This window comes from Chiloscyllium plagiosum, chromosome 9 (genome assembly GCF_004010195.1).
Source record: "Chiloscyllium plagiosum isolate BGI_BamShark_2017 chromosome 9, ASM401019v2, whole genome shotgun sequence".
Taxonomy (NCBI): domain Eukaryota; kingdom Metazoa; phylum Chordata; class Chondrichthyes; order Orectolobiformes; family Hemiscylliidae; genus Chiloscyllium; species Chiloscyllium plagiosum.
In genome coordinates, this window is record NC_057718.1 from 55,219,574 (window position 1) to 55,233,316 (window position 13,743).

General features: G+C 40.3%; 1 protein-coding gene across 2 annotated transcripts in view; it reads left to right on the forward strand.

The window, feature by feature from the left end:
• The window catches only part of sptbn1 (spectrin, beta, non-erythrocytic 1), a 290,620-nt gene that overhangs the window by 37,421 nt on the left and 239,456 nt on the right, over nt 1–13,743 (forward strand). The gene's annotated exons all lie outside the window — the stretch shown is intronic.

The following is a 13,743-nucleotide window of genomic DNA, read 5'->3' on the forward strand; positions in this document are numbered from 1 at the left end:
CAATGCACACTGTTAATGATCATGCCATATTTGGATCCAGGGCAAGGTGATGGAAACGTTTTTCACCAAATGGGTCTTGGTGTTAAAATTTTGCAAGGCAATTGTATCTTACTAGGAATAACCTAACTGTCATGAGAAGGAAGAACAAAGGCATGTAATTTTTTAAAATTAAAAGACGTTTTTTCTTCTCTCCCCATATTTTCATATTGTGTCTTTATCTAACGTCTGCATTTAAAGTGAGCCATTCAACATGATTGCTGTTGAAGTCCTAACTATTTGGCATTCATGCATTAGGCATGTGGAGATTACATTCTTGGTGTGTCATATATCCATTCAATAAATGTGTAATCATAATCTATATCTGTCACTCAATACAAAATAGCTGCATAGCACTTCAGGCAGGATTTGAAAATTTATTTGCCAGTCTTCCTGTTGTACATTCCCATATATTCTAATTACAGGGTTAATACTTTTATTCTCATAATTTTATATATAATGACTGATCCTTGTCAAACTGGATAACTAAGACTAAGAATGAATGTAATTCATTAGGTTTCAGGAATTGCTTGTCTATAATTTATCAAATCCATTTCCATTCCATAAATTACTCAAAGTGCTTTTGTTAAACGTCAGCAACTTTATAGCAATGGTAAAATGTTTGAAATTCATTACTCTGATCCTGGGATTACTTTCTCTAGTTTATTTCATACTAGAAACTAACTGTATTTAATGAACCTCTGGACTTTTGCTGGCCTGAATACTGGCTAATATGAAGTTACTTTTAAAGTTTGAGTGCTAAGGTCAGTCTGATCTATTTCACAATTGGACATTTTCTCTTGCCAGACAAAGGGTATCAGTTATAAATGAAATAGCTGCCTATCTCTCCATACTCTGTCCATACTTCGGAAAATCAGATTACAGTTCTATGATTCTCCTCACAGTAGAAGCTGAAATGGAAGGATCCTCCTCAGAAAGCAGTACCATGCTGATCTGAGGCAGCAAAAGAGCTTCACTGGGACTGCTTGGAATCACTGGACTGGGCCATATTCAAGAACTCAACAGACAACCTATATGACAACCTTGTACGCCACCATTGTCACAGACTTCATTAGCAAGTGTGTGGGGGACTGCATGCCAAAGAAGTCAAGTTATGTGTTCCTCAACCAGAAACCTTGGATGAACTGGGAAATCCACTGGCTACTGAAGACCAGGCTTGCACCATTCAAGTTAGATGACCCGGACCTATTTAGAAAAGCCAAGTTATCAGAGATGTCCAGAGGCAGTACTGGACCAAGTTAGAGACCCAAACCAATCGTACAGACTCCCGCTGCCTTTGGCAAGGCCTGTACAACATAACGGGATACAGAACGAAGCAGAGCAAGGTTGTAGACAAAAACCCAACCCTCCCTGATGCGCTCAATGTTTCTATACTCAGGTTGAGCAGAATGCCAGTGGTGCGACATCACCTGCTCTGACAGTCGCGGATGCACATGTTCTGTCTGTCTGCGGATGACAGATCAATCTTCTGAGAGTCAACCCAAGGAAAGCAGTAGAGTCCCCCGGCCATGCACTTATATCTGGTGTGGACCAGCTAGCAAAGGTATTCATGATATTTTCAATTTCTCCCTGCTCCAAGCAAAAATCCCCACCTGCTTCAAGAAGATACAAAGCTAGGCTATAAAAGGTGCTGTTGTGATAAAGTGGTAGAACCCCTTCCATTTGGGCCAGAAAGCCTGGGTTGAAGTCTCATCTACTTTAGATGTGTGTCATAACATATCATAACACACATCATGTTGAGGTTTTACAGTATGTTGGTGAGGCCTGTTCTGGAATACAGTGTGCAATTCTGGTTGCCCTTTTATAAGAAGAATACTATTAAATCAGAGAGGATTTAGAAAGGATTTACCAGGATATTTCTGGGAATGGAATGGTTTGAGATGTTTGAGATATAAAAATAGATTAAATTGACAATTTGCTTAATCTATTAAGCAAATTGACAATTCTGCTTAAAACTGCATAAAACGCTTTTAACCTTGCTAAAGCTGCATAATTGACTTTTCCACAGTCTGTTTCAACAAAGATTAGCAGATAATGCTTCCTTTACAGCACAGAAATAACTAGAATAGGTAAGACACTATTGGCCATCCTAACTGACCTTCAAGTGCCGGTGCAAAAACTTGGTTCGTGAGATAAGAATGGCTTAAGTTTTGGAAAACAAAGTTGGTTCCCAGGAAATATCATGGGACTGAGTTGCTGTCAATAAAACCATTCCGTTAATTAATTGGTACAATTTTGGCCTGTACCTCTCTTTAAGAAAAGTATCAAAATGTCTTTATTTTAAGCCATGTGCCTCTGAGGAACACGCAAGTGTTTAACCTCTGTGTTTCTGGATGATGTGTGCCTGGCCGTGTAAGAAATAAAGTGTAAAGTCTTAAAGAACCAGACGGATTGCGAGTGTTTATTGACCGATCTCGGAACAGAGAGAGACCCCCGGGGTCCAGATCTTCAGAGCGTTGGAGGTTGACTGGGTGACCTTGTTGAGTTTTATCAAATCATTAGTAACATAGATAAGGTGAATGACAAAGGTATTTTCCCTAAGGTGTGGTAATTCAAAACGAAGGGACATATTTTTAAGGTGAGAGGAAAAAGATCAAAAAAAGGACATGATGCAACTTTTATACACCAAGAGGGTTAGTGTATGGAATAAACTGCCAGAGGAAGTGGTGGATGTAGGTACAGTTACAATGTTTAAAAGGCATCTGGATAAGTATGTGAACAGGAAAGTTTTGGAGGGATATGGGCCAAACGCAGGGACTAGTTTAGCTTGGAAACATGGTTGACATGGACTAGTTAGACTGAAGGGTCTGTTTCCATGCTTCGATCTCCTGCAATTTGCCTAATGGTGAAACAGGTCCACAGTGGATGCCATTTCCCTCTCCCTGCATTTATCCCTGGAACATCTGGATAATAGGTACACCTGTCAGGCTCTTACTCACTGACTACAGCTCTTCCTTCAACACCATAATCCTTTCCAGACTAATCTCAAAATTCCGAGATCTAGGTCAGCTCCGCCCTCTACAACTGGACTCACTGATTCCTGACCCACAGACTGCAATCAGTGGAGCTAAACAACAGCACCTCTTCCACAATAATCCTCAACATTGGTACCCTGCAAGGATGTGTTCCCAGTTCCCTACTGTACGCCCTATACTTCAATGACTTGTAGCCAAGTTTCAAATGAATGCCATCTACAAGTTTGTTACCACCATGGTAGGATAGAGATCAACAACGATGAGTCAGAATACAGGAAGGAGATAGAGGGCTTGGTGTCATAGTGCAATGATAACAACTCTCAAAGTCAGCAAAACAAAAGAACTGGTCATTGACTTCTGGAAGAAAGAAGGAGGACATGCCCCTTTCTACATTTGTGGAGCTGGGATGGGGAAGGTCCTCGAAGTGATGATAACCGACCATCTGTCCTGCCTCCCACATCAATACGACAGTCAAGACAGCATAATAACGCCTCTTCTTCCTCAGGTGGCTTAGGAAATTCAGCATGTCCATAAGGACCCTTACCAACATTTACAGCTGCACCATACAAAGTATTCTATCCAGGTGCATAACAGCCTGATACGGCAACTGCTCTGCCCAGGACTGTAAGAAACTAAAGAAAGTTGTAAGCTCAGCCCAGGTGAGCTAACTGAAGCTAACCTCCCATCCATGGACTCCATTTACACTTCTTGTTGCTTTGGAAAGGCTGCCAAGATCGTCAAAGACCCATCCCACCCCAGCAATGCTCTCTTCCAACCTCTTCCATCAGGCAGAAGATACAGAAGCTTGAACATACACACCAACAGGTTCAAGAACAGCCTCTTCCCTGGCATTATTAAACTGCTGAATGGGCCTCTCTAACTTCAAATAATATTGATCTTGCTTTGTGCCTTGTATGACTTGTTCTGCTCTAAGTACCCTATGATCCTAGTGGTGTGCCACAAGGATCTGTTTTGGGATCACTGCTGTTTGTCATTTTTATAAATAACTTAGGACGCAGGCATAGGTGGATGGATTAGTAAAGTTGCAGATGACAAAGTCAGTGGAGTAGTGGACAGTTTGGAAGAATGTTACAGGTTGCAGGGGGACTTGGATAAACTGCAAAATTGGGCTGAGAGGTGGCAAATGGAGTTCAATGCAGCTAAATGTGAGGTGATGCACTTTGGGAAGAATAACAGGAAGGCAGAGTACTGGGTCAATGGAAAGATTCTTGGTAGTGTGGATATGCAGAGGGATCTTGGAATCCATGTACATAGATTCCTGAAAGTTGCCACCTACGTTGATAGTGCTGTTAAGAAGGCATATGGTGTGTTAGATTTCATTTGTAAAGGGATTGAGTTCCGGGGCCACAATTTCATCCTGCAACTATACAAAACGCTGGTGCGACCACACTTGGAATATTGTGTACAGTTTTGGTTGCCATATTTCAGGAAGGATGTGGAAGCATTGCAAAAGATGCAGAAGAGATTTACCAGGATGTTGCCTGGTCTGGAGGGAAGGTCTTATGAGGAAAGACTGAGAGACTTGGGTTTATTCTCATTGGAAAGAAGAAGGATAAGAGGGGATTTAATTGAGACATACAAGATAATAGAGGATTAGATAGGGTCGACCGTGAAAGTCTTTTTTTCCTAGGATGATGACATCAGCTTGTATGAGGGGGCATAACTACAAATTGAGGGGTGATAGATTTAAGACAGATGTCAGAGGCAAGTTCTTTACTCAGAGTGGTAAGGGCATGGAATGCCCTACCTGTCAATGTAGTCAACTCAGCCACATTAGGGAGATTTAAACAATCCTTAGATAAGCACATGGATGATGATGAGTTAGTGTGGGGGGGAGCTGAGAATAGCTCACAGGTTGGCGCAACATCGAGGGCCGAAGGGCCTGTTCTGCGCTGTATTGTTCTATATTCTATGATCAGTATATCCTTGTGTGCTATGATCTGCCTGTACTGCTCATAAAACAAAGCTTTTCACTGTACTTAGATATTTGTGATTACAAAACATCAAATCAAATCTAGAAAGCAATGATTCCCTTTTCTCAACCTCAAGACTTTTATACCTATCTGGGTAGGAAATTATTGAAGTATAGAAGGTCATAACTTGGCCTGACTCTTCAAACCGAAAATAGTAACCAGAAATCAACCTGGCTGAAATAACAAGATTATCCTTTGATCAGTGTTTAAATTTGTTTCCTTAATGTAAAATAAGCTATTCAGTGAATTGTTCAATTTTGATACATGTATTAATTTTCAATTCAACGTCAATGTTGTGGGCATCTTTGAGGCTGATGTGCATTATCGATTGCTAGTTACTTACTTGAGTGAGTAGTGATAGGAGGCTTGCTTGGTCGTTTTGGAGAAATGTTAAGCTTTGACTGTGTTGGTGTGGGATGAGGGTCCTGTTTAGGATAGACTGGGTAAGAATAATTGATTTCTTTCTCTAAAGGCAGTTGGTTATGATCATTATAACATTTTGATCACTTCATTGTCACTTTTACTGACACCATCTTTGATTTCTAGATTTTTAACATGAATTAAAATTCTTAACCTCTGTTTTTATCTCAAAATCACTGGATTGTCAGTTGAAGCCTCTAGGTTCCACATCTCATAACATTCCCTTGTACCTGTTAACTTGTTAAGATATTCTTAATTTCACCATAAGTTAACATTCTCTCTTGATGGCGATGGCCATTGCCTTGCATTTAAGTGATGTGAATATTCCTTGCCGTGTTTAAGCCCAAGCCTTGATGTTGTCCAGGTCTTGCTGCATTTGTACATGGACTGATTTCGTATCTGAGAGTCATTAATTATAGTGGACATAGTGCAATTGTCATCAAATATGCCTATTACCAATCTTATGATGGAGGGACAGACATTAATGAAGCAGCTGAAGGTGGTTGGCATAGGACATTTCCCTGAGGAACTCCTGAGGGGTGTCCTGCAACTGAGATGACTGGCCTCCAACAGCCACAGCCATCTTCCTTTGTGCCAGATATTGACTCCAACCAGCTGTGAGAGTATTCCATCTGATTCCCTTTGATTCCAGTTTTACTAGCTCCTCGATATCAAGGTCAGTCACTATCACCTCACCTCTAGGATTCAACTCTTTTGGCCATGTTTGAACCAAGACAGGAATGAGGTTGGGAACTGAGTGGTCCTGATAGAACCCAGTCAGAATATCAGTGAGCAGATTTTTGCTGAGTGAGTGCTGCTTGATAGTAGTATTGCTAACACCTTCCATCACTTGACTGATAATCAAGAGCAGACTGAGAGCAGTAATTTTATCTCTCCACCCTGCAGGCACTCTGCTTCTATTCCTGATGAAGGGCTTTTGCCGGAAACATCAATTTTCCTGCTCCTCGGATGCTGCCTGACCTGCTGTGCTTTTCCAGCACCACTCTGATCTAGACACTGAGAGCAGTAATTGGCTGAGATGCATTTGTCTTGCTTTTTGTGTCCAGGATGTATCTGGAAAATGTTCAATTTTGTCTGGTAGATGCCAGTGTTCTAACTATGCTGGCTAGGGAATGTGGCTAATTCTGGAGGACGTCTTCAATATTATTAACACAATGTTATCAGAGCCTTTGCAGTAAGTATCCAGTGCCTCCATCCATTTCTTGCCATCACATGAAATGAATTGAATTGGCTGAAGGTCGGCACCTATGATGGTGGAGACTGTGGAGGAAGCCAAGATGAATCATCCACTTGATGCTTCTGGCTGAAGATTGTTGTGGTATCTTTGGTATATTTGCATGGCTTTTCCCTTTGTTTATGATTAAATGTTGGAAAAGAATGTATGAAAGGGTTTGTTTTAATATTTTAACTATGTAAAGCTATCATTAATTTCAAACTGGAGTTGAATGACAAATTTGCAAGCAATAATTCTGTTATTAATGTTGCAATTTTTAAAATAAACTGTTAAATTAGGTAAATCCCAAATTAACCCTTTAGGTTTAGGCTCTGAAAAAACCTATTTCTTCCAGGCTTTGGGCATCACCACTAAAATCTTTGGAGGTCCATTGAAATTTTGAGTAATGTACAACTCATCAAGGTCAGTGACAAAATGGGAGCAAGTGAAGCAACATGGCTGAACATATGGAACATCTCTCCCTTCTTCAGTGGCTTGGTGATCATGCAAGTTTATGACAATGGCAGTGTGTACAACCCTGAGGTCCTAGTTATCACTGAAGAAACTCAGCAGAACGGTTTTCCGAATGGAGTTTGCAATATGGCCATCATGTGCCTGCAAATTGGTTATCCAAACATTATCTCTGTACCACATTCCATCATCAACAGCTGCAGGTGGGGGCAGCCTGAATTTGCAGAACGTGTCATGAGTCTGCTGATGTCACTGTATATTTTACTGTATGTGATTTGTTTTTTTGTAGATCAAAGCCAAAATATTATCTTTTGGTTTCTAACCTTGCTAATTGTTAATCTTTTGTTTCTGGTCATGTGATTTTTTTTTTTGGAGAAAATATTAACAATTTAGCAGGAAGCTGGTTGGATCAGCTCAGTGCAGTTAATGTCATTATTGGCCACCTTCTGTGTTGACTTGAAATGCCTGTGTCTGTTGATCAATTTTAGTATTTACATGGCAAAATAAATCTGCTTTTTAGCTAAAAGAAATCACTGGCTCCCTATGGATTTCCATTAAGTTGTAGAATAGTCCTTCCAGAGGTTCAACACAGTGTGTTTAATAGTAATAACAGAGTTCTGTTTCAACAATCCCTTACATGTAATTTTGCAACAGAATTAGGTTCTTCATTCCACACCTTAACTGAGTTAAAAATCACACAATACCAGGTTATAGTCCAAACAGGTTTATTTGAAAGCACTAGCTTCTTCATCATGTGGTTCACAGGAACGGCGCTTCAAAAGCTAGTGCTTCCAAATAAACCTGTTGGACTATAACCTGGTGTTGTGTGATATTTAACTTTGTAAACCCCAGTCCAACATTGGTACCTCCAAATCATGATATCTTAAGTAATTATCCCATCTCTAAACTGCTTTAATCTGATTTATTCTGCTGAGCAGAATACGCTCAGAGATCAAACATTGCACAGTTCTGCTCCACATGATTTGTTGAAACATCTGGTAATGCATTTGACAGAGAAAGAGGTAGATCTTACAAAAAAAACTTGCATACATTTTAATTCCTATCAACAATTAATTGCATTTCAAGTTGAGAGCCTTGACTCATTAATAGCATTTCACCTCTGACCCCAGGGCATATATGTTCAAGTTCCTTTCCATTGACCATATAATCTAGGCTGAGATTTCAGTGGAGCATTGCACAAGTACTTATCGGCAAAGTTGAGGCCCTTAAGGCGAAATGTGACTGTGGCAGCCTGTTTTCAAAAATGACAAGAAACACTGAATAATGGTTAACAGTTACTTTTCGTATTGAAAGACGATATACAGCCATATTTCCAGGGGTAATTTCAGAACCACTTTTTTTAAATGACTTGGGCTTTAGTAATGTAGCACGCAATTCCACAATTTGTAGGTGACAGTTTGAAAGTGCTGTGAACTGTCACAGAAATAGTGACGGACTTAAGAGAACTTAGACTGGTGGAGTGGTTAGATAAGTGATAGTTAAAATGTAACCAGCAAAATGTGGCGTGATACATTTTAGTAGGAAAAGAAAGGAGCAGAAATATAAACTGGAGAGAACATTTCTGAAAGGAATAGAAGTTTGAGTCTATTCTCCATGAAGAAATAGCAAGGCATCTAGATAGAAATGGTCCTATTGGGAAGACGCAACATGGGTTCATGAAGGGCAGGTCATACTTAACTAATGTACTGAAATTCAATGAAGATATGAGCACGGTGGGCAGTGGGGACCCAGTAGGTGTAGTGTATCTAGATTTACAAAAGGCATTTGACCAAGTGCCGCACAAAAGGCTGCTGCATAAGATTAAGATGCAAGGTGTTACGAGCAATGTATTAGCATGGGTAGAGGATTACTTAACTAACAGGAAGCAAAGACTGGGATAAATGACTGCTTCTCTGGTTGGCAATCCGTGACAAGTAGTATGCCTCGGATCAATATTAGGACCACAATTATTCATAATTTTCATAGATGATTTGTAGTTCGGCACCACACGTAGTGTGTCAAAGTTTGCGGATAACACCAAGATAAGTGGTACAGCAACGTTTCAATATACTTTAATTGCTGTTTAACTGTGTGCATCTATAAAGCCTAAGATCCCACCTGCCCTTTAAACACCTTTCTCAATCTGGCTTCAATGATTAGTGCACATGTACCCCAGACTTTTAGAACATAAGAACTAGGAGCAGGAGTAGGCCATCTGGCCCTTTGAGCCTGCTTCTCCATTCAATAAGATCATGGCTGATCTTTTTGTGGAGAAAGTGAGGACTGCAGATGCTGGAGATCAGAGCTGAAAATGTGTTGCTGGAAAAGCGCAGCAGGTCAGGCAGCATCCAAGGTACAGGAGAATCGACGTTTCGGGCATAAGCCCTTCTTCAGGAATCAGAGGAGGACTTAAGCATAATGTAAAGCATAATGGAAGCTGTTAAGCTTAATCATTCCTGAAGAAGGGCTTATGCCCAAAACGTTGATTCTCCTGTTCCTTGGATGCTGCCTGACCTGCTGCGCTTTTCCAGCAACACATTTTCAGCTCAGATCTTTTTGTGGCCTCAGCTCCACTTACCCGCCCTCTCACCAAAACCCTTAATTGCTTTACTGTTCGAAGCATTATCCATCTTAGCTTTAAAAACTTATTGAGGTAGCCTCAACTGCTCCACTGGGCAGGAAATTCCATGGATTCACAACCCTCTGGATGAAGAAGTTCCTTCTAGATTCAGTCTCAAATCAGCTTCCCCTAATTTTGAGGCTATGCCCTCTTGTCCTAGTTTCATCTGCCAGTAGAAGTATCCTCTCTACTTCTAACTTATCTATTCCCTTCATAATTTTATATGTTTCTCTGAGATACCCTGTCATTCTTCTAAGTTCCCATGTATATAGTCTACTAAGTCTCTCCTCATATGCCAATCTCTTCAACTCCGGAATCAATCCTCCTCTGCATCCCCTCCAGTGCCAGTACATCCTTGCTCATGTAAGGGGACCAGAACTGCATGCAGCACTCTAGGTGTAGCCTCACCAGCACCTTGTTCAGCTGCAACATAGCCTCCCTGCTTTTGAACTCAAACCCTTTACCAATGAAGGACAAAATTCCATTTGCCTTCCTAATTACCTATTGCACCTGCAGACCAACCTTCTGTGATTTATGCACAAGGATGCACATGTCCTTCTACAGAGCTGAATTTTTTTTTACCATTCAAGTAATAGTCCTTTTTACTGTTATTCCTACCATATTTATTAACATGGTACTCCATTGGCCAGATCTTTGCCCACTAACTCAAACTATCTATGACCCTTTGCAAAGTTTCACAGTCCTCTGCACACTTCAACTATGAGGGTAGATTGGAGAAATTAGAATAGTTTACTTAGAGAAGAGGTTGAAATGTAATTTGTGAGAGGTGCTTAAAATAATGAAGGGTCCACACAGAGCGTTTGAGAGGCAGAGGCTATGTATTTAAAACGAGCAACTAGAATCTGGGATGCATTGCTTAAGAGTGTTTTGGAGGAAGATTCAATTGTAGCTTTTGAAAGGGAATTAGTTATGTATTTATTAAAATTTAATATTAAAAGAAAATGTGCAAAGGAAGGGAGTGATCTAGTTGAATTAGTCTTGTAGACATCAGTGTTTTGAATTATTTCTTTTTATACTGCAACTATTCTGTGATTCCTTTCTTTCTCCTTTGCATTGTTTCATTTGAGAGGTGGCGCTTTCACTGCATTTCCTGGATGGAATCTGCCCATAGTTACTGGCATACTCTGGGGTGGCTTCTCAGCCACAAATGATATGTGGATGGATTCAACCAATGTTAAATGGGAAGTAAGCTTCAACCAGAGCATAGTGTGGTGAAAGTAATGTGAAAATAGAATATGCAAGTTGATTTCTTACATTAAGTGCTCTTTAGTTATTCATTGGATGTCGATTGCTTGCAATGTCCTAAGAAATATGCTTTGATGTAGTTTGATTTAAATTATTCCAATTTCTTGCTTGCTTGGTTTCCAGTGGTAGCATGGAAAAAATAACTTTAGTATATTTGTAAAAGTAAGGTTAGTTAAATTCTAGTATGTTGTATGATCCTTTATTGCATTATGTAAGCATTTTAATGTCAACATCCATGAGAAAAAGTTGTAAGAAATAGGAGTACATTTTGAAACCTTGTGCTTTACTTATCATGCTTACTTCATATCCTGGATTCTTATAAAGATAGAAAGGAACATAGGAATTGGGAGCAGGAGTAAGCAATTCAGCACTTCGAGCCACTCTGCCAGTTGACATGATCATGGATGATCTTATCCTGGTCTCAGTTCCACTTCCTGCCTGTTCTACATATCCCTTTATCCCCTTTTCAACAGAAACATTTTTTTTTCTTGAATCTGTTGATTGATTCTGCCTCCACTGCATTCTGGGGCAGTGAGTTCCACAGACACTCAATCGTCTTAGAGAAATAGTTTCTCCTCATGTCAGTTTTGAACTTAAGTCCTCATCCTATATCTATGACCTCTTGTTTGAGACTGTACCAACGTCCACTGACATTTTATATACCTCAATCACATCCCCCCCACCTCATTCTTCTGAATGGCAGCAAGTACAAGCCCAAGCAGTTCAACCTTGCCTTGTATGACAGCCCTTTCATCCCTGAAATCAGGAACTATGGCCAAGCACTTGCCAAATTGAATATTCTTGCTTTGGCTTAACATTCCAAACGTGAAGAAAATCCTTTGTTAACAAACAAAAATAAAACTCATTCCATGAGATTTACAAATAAGTAAAATATATAAAATTTGTGTGGAATACATGTTGTGATGAGTTTTGACCTTCGTCCTCAAAGGTGAGTGCATTAGATGATAGTATGTGCTGAATGAATTAGTATTATTAACGTTGTGTGTGGTCAGAATAATATGTAAAGCATAATGGAAGCTGTTAAGCTTACATCATCAACACTCAATTGAGAGAAGGAAACTGGGTTAATGATTAACTTTTACAAAGAATACATTGTCCTGATTTTTTAAGGAATTGAAATTTAATAGAACTACGAGTGTTATAAATGATAATTAAACATGTCTAAATTATGAGACAAGTTCAGATGTGTAATGGTTCCCTCTGCACCAACTAGCTGTTTAAAGGAATCAGCATTGGATTTTCAGGTGAGGTGCTTTTAACTACTTTTGCTGCTGCAGAGTGAGTGAAGGTAATGTTTCACTGTTGTTGGAGGACTTCAGAAAAGTTTCTGGAGTCAGGGAGTATTACTGAATTTTCTTTGGGAATTTAGGAGACCTGGCAGTAGAAAGCCTGTGTTCAGTAATGGGAGTTATACTTGCAGCATCTCTTGGGCTGTGTGAAAGGGACAAGGAGCATAGGCAGCAGAACTGGAAAGCTGTGAGCAAATTTGAGAGCAGTAGGATTATTTTTAAAAAAGTCCATGAACCATTTTCTCCATGTCAATATTAGCCAAGTGTTCTAAGAAATTACGATGTGAGGAGGTGACTAGGTCTGTAGATGAGGATAGTGCAGTTGGCACAAAGTTAAAAATCACACAGCACACAGGTTTATTTGGAAGCACTAGCTTTCGGTACACTGCTCCTTCATCAGGTGGTTGTGGAGTATAAGCTAATAAGACACAGAATTTATAGCTAAAGTTTACAGTATGATGCAACTGAAATTATATATTGAAAAAGACCTGGATTGTTAGTTAAGACTCATCTTTTAGAATGACCATGTTGGTTTCAGTTCTTTCATATGTAAATCCCAGAACTTTATTTCAAAGTTACATTCTCAAGTGAACTTTAGCAGTTGGTGCCATGTCAGCCCAGATAATGCTTTGAAGGTGTAAGGTGCCTGTGTGTGCCCCAATGTTCAGACTGATTCTATTTCTAAAAAAGGGATTTACAGAATCTTACATGAATTCATGCAGTTTTTGAGCAAAGTAAAGTGTAATTCTGCAAGTACAAATTCACCCCACAAACTTGGGGGGGTGGTTTGAGTGTCTGTGAGAGAGTGTGTATGAGTGAGTGTAAAGGGGTATAAAACTGAGAGGGTGCGTGTGTGGGCGTGAGTGGGACTATACATGTAAGCATATGAGTGAGAGCTTGTGTAGTCTGTAGGTGTGTGTGTCTCTCCTGTAGTGTAACATGAATCCAAGGTCCATAGATTCAGGACAACACCATACAACCTTGTCGTGGCAGACGCTGCAAGATGTGTCAGATTGTCAACACGGATACCGCCATTACACGTGGGGACACCACCCACCATGTATGCGGCAGGTACTCGGGTGACTCAGCCAACGTTGCCTATCTCATACGCTGCAGGAAAAATGCCCGTGGCATGGGACATTGGTGAGACCGAGCAGCGGCTTTGGCAACAGATGAATGGACGCCGCACAACAATCAACCAATAGGAGTGTTCTCTCCCAGTCGGAGAACACTCAGCAGTCTTGGACCTTCGGCTGACCATCCTCCAAGGCGGACTTTGGGACAGGCAACAACGCAGAGTGACCAAGCGAAGGCTGATAGCCATGTTCGGTACCCATGGGGATGGCCTCAACCAGGTGACTCCATGCCAATCTTAGCCTAGTGTTCTAAGGAATTA